This window comes from Teleopsis dalmanni, chromosome 2, assembly GCF_002237135.1.
Source record: "Teleopsis dalmanni isolate 2A chromosome 2, ASM223713v2, whole genome shotgun sequence".
Taxonomy (NCBI): domain Eukaryota; kingdom Metazoa; phylum Arthropoda; class Insecta; order Diptera; family Diopsidae; genus Teleopsis; species Teleopsis dalmanni.
In genome coordinates, this window is record NC_051847.1 from 2848333 (window position 1) to 2857106 (window position 8774).

Consider the following 8774-nt stretch of genomic DNA (forward strand, 5'->3'; position numbering starts at 1 on the left):
GTGTTATGTTGCTGTTGAAAATCATAAAAATGTATCTATAAAATCCATCTAAAGCCTCTGTAATTCATTCAGTCATGAGCAACAAGAACAGCGCTCTTCCGTTGAACGACAACTTGTACAGTTGAATGATGCCTCCGGCCAAACATATCATATAAACAGTAAAGCGCTAAACCCTCTTTGTAGCCAAGAACCACAATCCTAATCTCAAACTTAATCTTAATTTTATATTAGCAACATTGTTGATATGCTTTAGTTTAGGCCTATGAACTTTAAAAATAAAAATTGCTTTATTTACTTTCGAGACAAATTTTATGATTTTATTAAAGAAATCCTTTGAATGTAACCAAAGGTGTTTTTGTCGTTTGTGTTTTACTCGTATCCTTAGCACTCTCATCTAATACAAAAATATCCTTAAGCATTTTCCTAGTTGACGAAATGTAAAATTGTGGCGCTATTAACACCACCACGTGTCATTATCCATGCGGATAGGGGAGCAGAGAAGCAATCATGGTTGTTGGAAACGCTTTAAGTTTAGAAACTGAAAAATAAATAATACAAATAAAATCCTTTATCCTTCTTTAGATATTTCGTTTTATGCTTCTTCGTTCGTTTAAACAAACTGGAAAATGTAGTTCAAGTAAACATAATGAATACATGTATACGCGTATCTGATTTCCATAGGAAAACCCTCCAGTTATCAAACGCAATTTATCACTCATCAAAGTCGTATCACTTTCCATCAAAGCTGCACTTGAAAAAATATATGAAAATAGAAGATAACTATTTTTCATTAAATAATACAGAAAACTGAGAAGCTAACTTTTAGTAATAATAACTATTATCAGAAACCTTTTCTTTGCGGTTAATAACAAAAACCCTAGCGTTAATATATATCACTAAACTGTGTCAAATATCATAGCTAACCACAGGAAGTTTTTAATATATTATTGTTATATTTGAATATTTATTAATTGGGTTATTCGTTTGAAAATGTTAGTAAATTGACGCTTCCAGTAGCACCTATCATACTAAAAACACACGAATATACCTATGTACATTCATCTTATATTCCATCACAAGTAGTAAGATACTTGCTCGTTTCACACATTTGGTGCTAACTAAATGTGTCATTAAAAGTGTACTGCAGAAAGTGCTTTTGCAGCAGAGAAGGGGAAGCAGAAATATTTTTCACTTTTAAGGATGTAGACGGGACCACATGTCAAAATTGAAACATCACAATTTGTTGACATGAGTTCCAATTTATTACAAAATACTGCTCACATAACATATATCGTCTGCTTTTCATAGTGATTCTTCCCAGACTTCGAAGTTATTTTTCCGGACAATACAGATGAAATGAATTTTTAAATATTATTTCTGTCATTATTAGTTCGTTTTTTCCTTTCCTTTTCTTTTTTTATAGCGATTACTTTACCAAAAAAGAACAACAAAAACAATTATGGAGCAATTATGGAAATGAAGTAATGGACCTCGAACTGTTTCTCAATTTCCATTTTAATTAGTAGAAATGAGCTTAACAAGTGCTTAATTAAATATTATTTAAAGATACATTCACTTTGCACACGTTATTTTGAGTAATCGAGCTACTAACTCAATACGATAAATTTTAAACGAAACTTCAACTTAAATTCCTCATCTGAAACATTCTTTGAAATTCTAGTGACTTAGAATTTGAATAAGCAACTTACCACAAACTATTAATTAGGGATTAAAAATATTACCAGAACTATATTAACCATAGTTATAAAGTGACGAAGTCTATTAAAAGTAATTTCATTTGACTACTCGTATAACAAATGATTAGTTTTTTGCTATTGTTGGAACCGGGGAGTTTCCTCTGAGAGAGACCACGTCCAACCGCTGGAACGTGATCTCTAGTCAAATTTGACAGTAAAGTCTGCCTAGAAACCAGACCATAGTCTATATGGTTTGTTTTACTTGTTTCCATTTCATATTATTAAATATTGCATTTAAATTCTAATTAAAGGTCTGTGAAAAAAATTTTTTAGTTTAATTACTTTGTTTTCAATTAATTACATTTTTTTTATTTATATAATCGAATTGATTATGTGATTTTGTATGTATTTATATATTGACTACAATTGCGTTGCAATTATATATATGGCTGCAATTTATTCAATAAATGCCAGTTCATCCATAATTGGTACCTTCATTTACAACTGTAACTTTCCATTTAAAAGATTGAATTTCAGATATTCTTAGTAGTCCTTTTTAAAAAGTTTCGACCCATTAATTTAGATGAAAACTTGAAGGGAGCAACCCAATTAGTTGATTCAGAATAATCTTGATTGAATAGAATTGAATAGAGGGATAGATGGGTAAGTAAATATGCGAAATATGTGTATGCGATCGCATAATAGAGACCATATGTGTGTCGAAATTTCTGCATATGCACAAGTGATTAATTTTATTTGCTTAAAATGGGACGAAATCAGCTTTAAAGCGCACACTTTGTATGGTGTTTGTATGGCAATTCAAGTACAGCTGGGATCTTTAGTTCAACTAGAGCAATGAGCAGTAAGCAGTGATGACACCCAACAAGTGGGCGTTGGCATTGGTGTTGATGAACAAATTATATCCGCTTCGCATGCTGTATTGCAATTTACTGCACATAAACATAAAAACATAAAACATACAAATTATCATTTTTACACATTGTTCTTGTTATTGTTTTGTATCGAATTGATGTTGATGTTGATGTTGATTAATTTATTTATGAACATTATTTCTACTTGGCATTTGTCTTCATAGTGGTTTCATGGAAAGTTGGAATCATTTTTCACATTGGCGCACTTTAAACAATACCACGAGTAAAATGGTTTACAGTAATTGTAGCGCAGAGTTCGAATGCAGTGTGAATTGAATGGGTCCGTCGTATGGTATATCCCACACACAGCAGGACCAACAGACACTAACAGTAGCAGATTAATCTTACTTTTCTGCAAAGGGGGTGAGAAGTAAGCAGTATATGTTCTTATTTTGAACTGTTTTTATTTTTGTACTTCATTGTATTTGTTAACATTCAAGCATCGAAACGCATTCAATTCCGATAATCCAAATATGAATACGATTGCGAATATTCGCAAGAATTTGAGTTTGAATGCGTGAACTGGTGGAAATACTATGTATGTAAACTGCATTGGAATTGCTCGTTACGTCGTTGGGTGTTTCATATATTTCAGGCAGTTGTAAATTGTTGCTTTTGTTCCATGCTGGCATATGATCATGTTGAATTGCTAAGGCTGCCATATTTCATCCATTTTCTGCCATACATAACAGTGTGCAAATATTTCAGAAATTACTTTTTTAAAAAAAAAAAGAAATTTTAATCAATGCTACTTTATTAAAAAACAACTCTTCATACTTAAAAATGATTGATAAAAAAGTTGGCTTGACTATACTGTATAATATACTTTTGAATACTGGTATATAAATTTAAATACTTGAATACAAATTCAGTAGACGATATAAACTGATTTACTGAGTTTTGTATAAATTAATTAAAAAATCTTTGCAAAGACCATTCGACCTTTTTTCAGAAGTCAGAAAACTACGGGTATCAACTTAAAATAAGATAACAGTCAAAATAAAGGTGTATAAATAGTTTTTTTTTTGACTACAGTTGGACCACCGGTGCAAGGTTTTAATATACTTTATTTTTATGTGATATTTATTAAAATTCACTACTAATAGGAAAACGTAGAAGTAGCTCTTATCTCCGCTGAAGTGATCAAGTTGTGGAAACACTAAGCATACTTGATGTACGGGCCGGGAGATGGCCCGCATGCAGCAGAGACGCCTGGAGAGACATGCTAGAATTTAATGTTAAGAAAGGAACTTATCAGCATTTTTGCTTAAGATTTTTGATTTAAGTATTAATAAATTTTAAACAAAAGCTCGTTTTAAAACACGACTTAGTCCAACAAGATGAAAGTTCCAAACTAAAATCAATGCTTTTTTATTACAGTTCTAAAATCTACTTTTTAGTTTCGCTTAACGTCATTGGAGATTTTTAATTAATGTTGCAAACATATTTTGCTCCCAATATCGTCAACAACAAGACAATTCATTGTACATTCGAAAATTACAAAAAAGAAAAAATATGCCACATGACCGGCATATATAAGATACTTAGATTCTCGATACATAAACGCAGATACATATAAATACATATTGTTCTTTTTTTATTGTATGGTGACCCTATTTTGCTAAAACACACAATGTTGTCTGCTGCAGTAACTCATCAAAAAAGTTTTGAAAATTGTTGCAACTATAGTTGCTCAGTTGCTGGCAAATGATGCAGTTGGCTCGGTGTTGCGCTAGTTTCAACTTGGTCTGACCCATAAAATAAAAGTTTAATTTCACGTAGTCTAGCTTGGATGGTTTTTGTTGGGTTCTCACTTATTTGTTAATCTGACTAACAGATGTTGTGGATTTCCTGGCTTACACTCGGACAAAATGCAGGTAGGGTAGGTAAAAGGTATTAAGTATTTTAACCGCATGTGTTAACAGCAAAACAATGGAGGCATAAAACAAAGCAAAACAAATGAAAACCACCCAAAAAATAAAAAAAAACAATTATTTTTGTATGTGAAATTCGTTAGTCTGCAGGATAATTTTGGCAAATTGGGGTTACTTGTTTTCGGAATTAAAATTATCAACTGCAGCATGCAGTGTTATTAGTGTGTTTATTGTCTACAATCATGATGTGTTCCAATTTTATCCTTGGAGCACACGAAAATTTAAAATAAAAAAAAAACTGTGATAATAAACTCTATCGATTCCATATAGTATATACTCACATCAATACAATCTTAAACCATTTAAACCTTCAACTTTTTCTTTTTATTTCCATAAGCTATGTTCAATACTAGTTTAGTTTTTAACAATGTTGATCTATCAAAGCATTAGGCGCTTAACAAACGCATTTTTTAACATTTTTTCAAACGATAAAACACTAAAGAATCTTATCTAAACAAGCTGCTTTAAAGTCCTTGAGTTCAATCCAATTTACATCTAGGACAGTCTTTGACTGCTACACATCTCTAAATGAGATGTCGACGCAATTCAATATTTCGCTAATCTGGGTTGCCGGTCATAGGGATATTTTCGATAATCGCAAAGCAGATGAGCTAGCCAGACGGGGTGCTTCAGGAAACCACTTAGAACACCTAAACAATCTTGGCATGTCGTTAACATTATGCAAATTGGTATTGAGTTCTTCCTGTGTTAAACTTTTTAATAAAAGATGGGAAGACACTACTATCTACAATTCGGCCACATACCAATAGAAGAAAATCGACATCTCTCATAGAGAAGCTCCGTAGAGATATTAGTCTTGCAGTAGATTTACTAACAGGCCATTGTATTCTACGTAACCATGCTGGGAAACTAAATCTTCCTTTCAACCATATCTGCCACAGTTGTGGTGAAAATGATGAAAGTGTCTCCCACCTGCTTTGTTTCTGTCTGGCACATGCGTGACGCCACCTTTGCCAAGGTTCTAGATGATTTTAGCACTTGGGCTTTTATTAACACGATAGCACAATGGGCCCATATGCCTAAGTGGATCCCCCTAAGTGGATCGCCGGTATAACCTAACCTAACCTAACGCATCTAAATAATTATTCCATCAAAAGTGGATTTAATAGATTTGGACTAAAAAATAATATTAAATATGAATAAAGCTAATCTGCCACAACTAGTACAATATATAAAAAAAAAAGAAATAAATATGATTATATTTCCTAGTATGTATGTAGACATACATTCAAACTATTAAGTATTTTTAAATTTGAACCGTAAAAACTTGTGGAAAACAAGATCACTATTTGGAAGCACTTAATCTCACTTCATCCATAAGTCTAAATAACAACTGACGAGTAAAGTTACTTTCCTTTAAGTAAACTATTTATAAATTCAAAAACAAAAAACAGAAAACAAAACAAAAGATAAAAAATAAAAACAAAAATAAAACAACATTTTATAGTCAAAATAAAAAATAAAATACACATACACATTTTTTATTATATTTTAAAATACGCGGCGCTAGACAAGTTCAAGAGCAAACGCTAACCTGCACTCAGCATAAAAACAGATTTAATAAAAAATTAAAAAAACTATTTCTACAGACAACTGAACACAAACAAGCACAGCATATAAAAATAAATAAAAACAAAAGCAAAAGCAAAAGCAACAACAGTAATAACTTAGTAAATGCAACAAAGAAATAAAGAAACGTCAAGAGCAAGGCAAGAAAAACAACAACAAGTTAGTTTACTTAGTCAAGCTCACGCACAACGTACGAAACCGGCAACACTATTACTTTAATGTGTTACCAATAACAACAAACAATCGTAGCAAAAGCGACTACAACAACGACAACAACAAATTTACACGATGACCGGCATCGTAGTCCGAAACAAAATAAAAGCAATTAAGCCCAAAAGGTGTTGCTTTAAGAGCGCAAACAACAACAACAACAACAACAACAATGACAAGAACAATTGCAAAATAAAAATATATGCTTAGGCAGCTGCTGGTGTTGCGGATTACAGGGTAAAGGTGGCGGATAAGTATTTAAGTATTTGGCTAGGAAATGATATATTTCAAATTTTACTAATGGGAGAATGCTTAGGATTTATTTGTGTTTGCCAAAGTGTATTGACTGGGGAATATTATTAGAAAAAAAAATTACTGCCTATTTGCTTCGTTTACTGTCTATTATTTTTATAACTTATGGTTTTGTTTTTTTATTGTCTTTATATTTTGCCAAAAATAATATTTTTTTATATTTAAGTGAAGATGATTTCTTGGCATAATCATGGGTTTTTTGTTTGCTGTTGCTCTTCGCCTTAATGCCTGCTGTTTTTCAGTCTCATATGTTTGAATACTTTCATCTGATGACATCTGTATAGTGAATATTAATATTCTTTTTTTGAAAAATAGATATCTTGTGTTGTTTTAAACAAAAACAAATGATAACATCGAAGATAATTCCATATTTTTGAATATTTATAAAAAACGCAACAACGACATAAGCAAATCATCACTTTATATAAAAAGATATAAAAAGTTAACTAATCACATTTGAAAGACGAATTAGATAATCTATTATCTATTATATATAGTATAATATATATTGAGTGATAAAATAAAATAAAAGTAATAGAAACCAATAAGTAGAAAACAATAAGTAGAAAAATAAAGCATTTTTTCAGCATAGAATGTTTTCTGCGTATCGTAAATTTTGAAGGGCTAAGAAATGAAAAAATAGTATCATATAGTATATAGTAAAATAGTATCAATTTCCAATATCAACCGGGACACAAGCTGTTAAAAGGAAACTTTACCTGAAGAAGAACTAAAACATATGGTTCAAATACTAATTTTTCTACAGCAGAAAAACAGTGCCAAAACAATAAAAAAAAACCTTATTTTCGGAACCCATTTAAGCATAATGATATAGTAACACAGACATTTAATTAAATTATATTCAAAAGGAAAAAACTGAGTTTTACTTAATCTATTAAATGGATTAATTTTGTTATGTTGAGGATTTTTGACTAAAGTTTCATTTTGGGTAGAGTACCGAAAGGCCAAAGTCTCGATTTAAAGTACTTACAGTGAGAAGAGAAAAAGAAACCAAACTACCAGTTAACAGCACTTAATAAAAGAACACAAAAATTTTTTTTACAAAACCTCTATATAAACATTTCAAATGATAATAAATTAATTAAAATTGATTAAATACACTGTAAAGTTACAACAGTAACCACTTACGTTGTGCGCTCCATGGAATTATCTACTCTGAACTGTTCTGCTACTGTTAACACCCCACCCCTCACTCCTCTAATAAAGAAACGTCTCTCGAAGCAATGCGCTTGACTTATTAAGTGCAAATGTGCTACAAATTAATTTAAATGAGCCTAAGCAGCAGCGTATGTGGGAGTTGATGGGTATCATTAGAGACAACTTTGCCAATGACTTCCACGAATGTATAGCAGCTACAATACTTAAACAACTACAGCAATAAGCAACAATATAATTTTTATTAAATTTAATTTTTACCGAGTAAGCACGTTCTTACTTATGCCTTATGAGATCTGATTCTGTGTTATTGAATTCAATTTAAGCTCTTCACTGCCTGTTCGTACTTTCTTTGTTATGGAAGAATTTCAGATGTTGTTGTACTTATTCGAACGTGTCAGCAATAAAGATACAATGAATTGTGCGAATGAGGCGAATGAGACGAGTGAGACGAGCTGCGGTGTAACAAGACTGTCGACGGGATTGTTTATAATGTATCTATTAATGAACAACTCTAGCGGAATGAACTTGGTAGCGTTTGATATGCCCCGCTACCTCATTCGCGTATAACAGAATCAAAATGCGACAATTGCCAATAAAATTGTGTAAAAAATCACTTCATTGACAGCTTTCGCGCTTGTTTACATATTTTTGTATCTGAATGCACAGTCCGTTCCGAAACACCTTAGCCGGGGTTGGGTGATATGCTTTAAATGTGCTGGATTTCTCGCACATATTTTATTTAGTTCAATTTTTTTGTTTGAATATTTTGAGTAATTTTTATTAGAATTTATTTTCAATTTAATACTGTGAATACTATGAATACTGTGAATTTTTTGAATATTTTTAAATTTTTAGCATCAAAAAAGCAAATGAATTTCATAAATTATTTTTTGTTTGGTTGGGCGAATGTGAAATTTAGA

The 8774-nt window shown here is 31.4% G+C and overlaps 1 long non-coding RNA gene across 2 annotated transcripts; it reads right to left on the bottom strand.

Annotated features, from left to right (window-relative positions):
* Positions 1-346: 346 nt before the first annotated feature.
* On the bottom strand, positions 347-8568 carry LOC119673848. Of its 2 annotated transcripts, none has more exons than XR_005252187.1 (3): positions 8113-8568; positions 7825-8065; positions 347-745 (listed from the first exon to the last, which is right to left on the bottom strand). It is a non-coding gene; the product is annotated as an uncharacterized LOC119673848 (long non-coding RNA). The 2 variants fall into 2 exon arrangements; XR_005252186.1 differs by having other exon boundaries at positions 347-750.
* Positions 8569-8774: the final 206 nt, after the last annotated feature.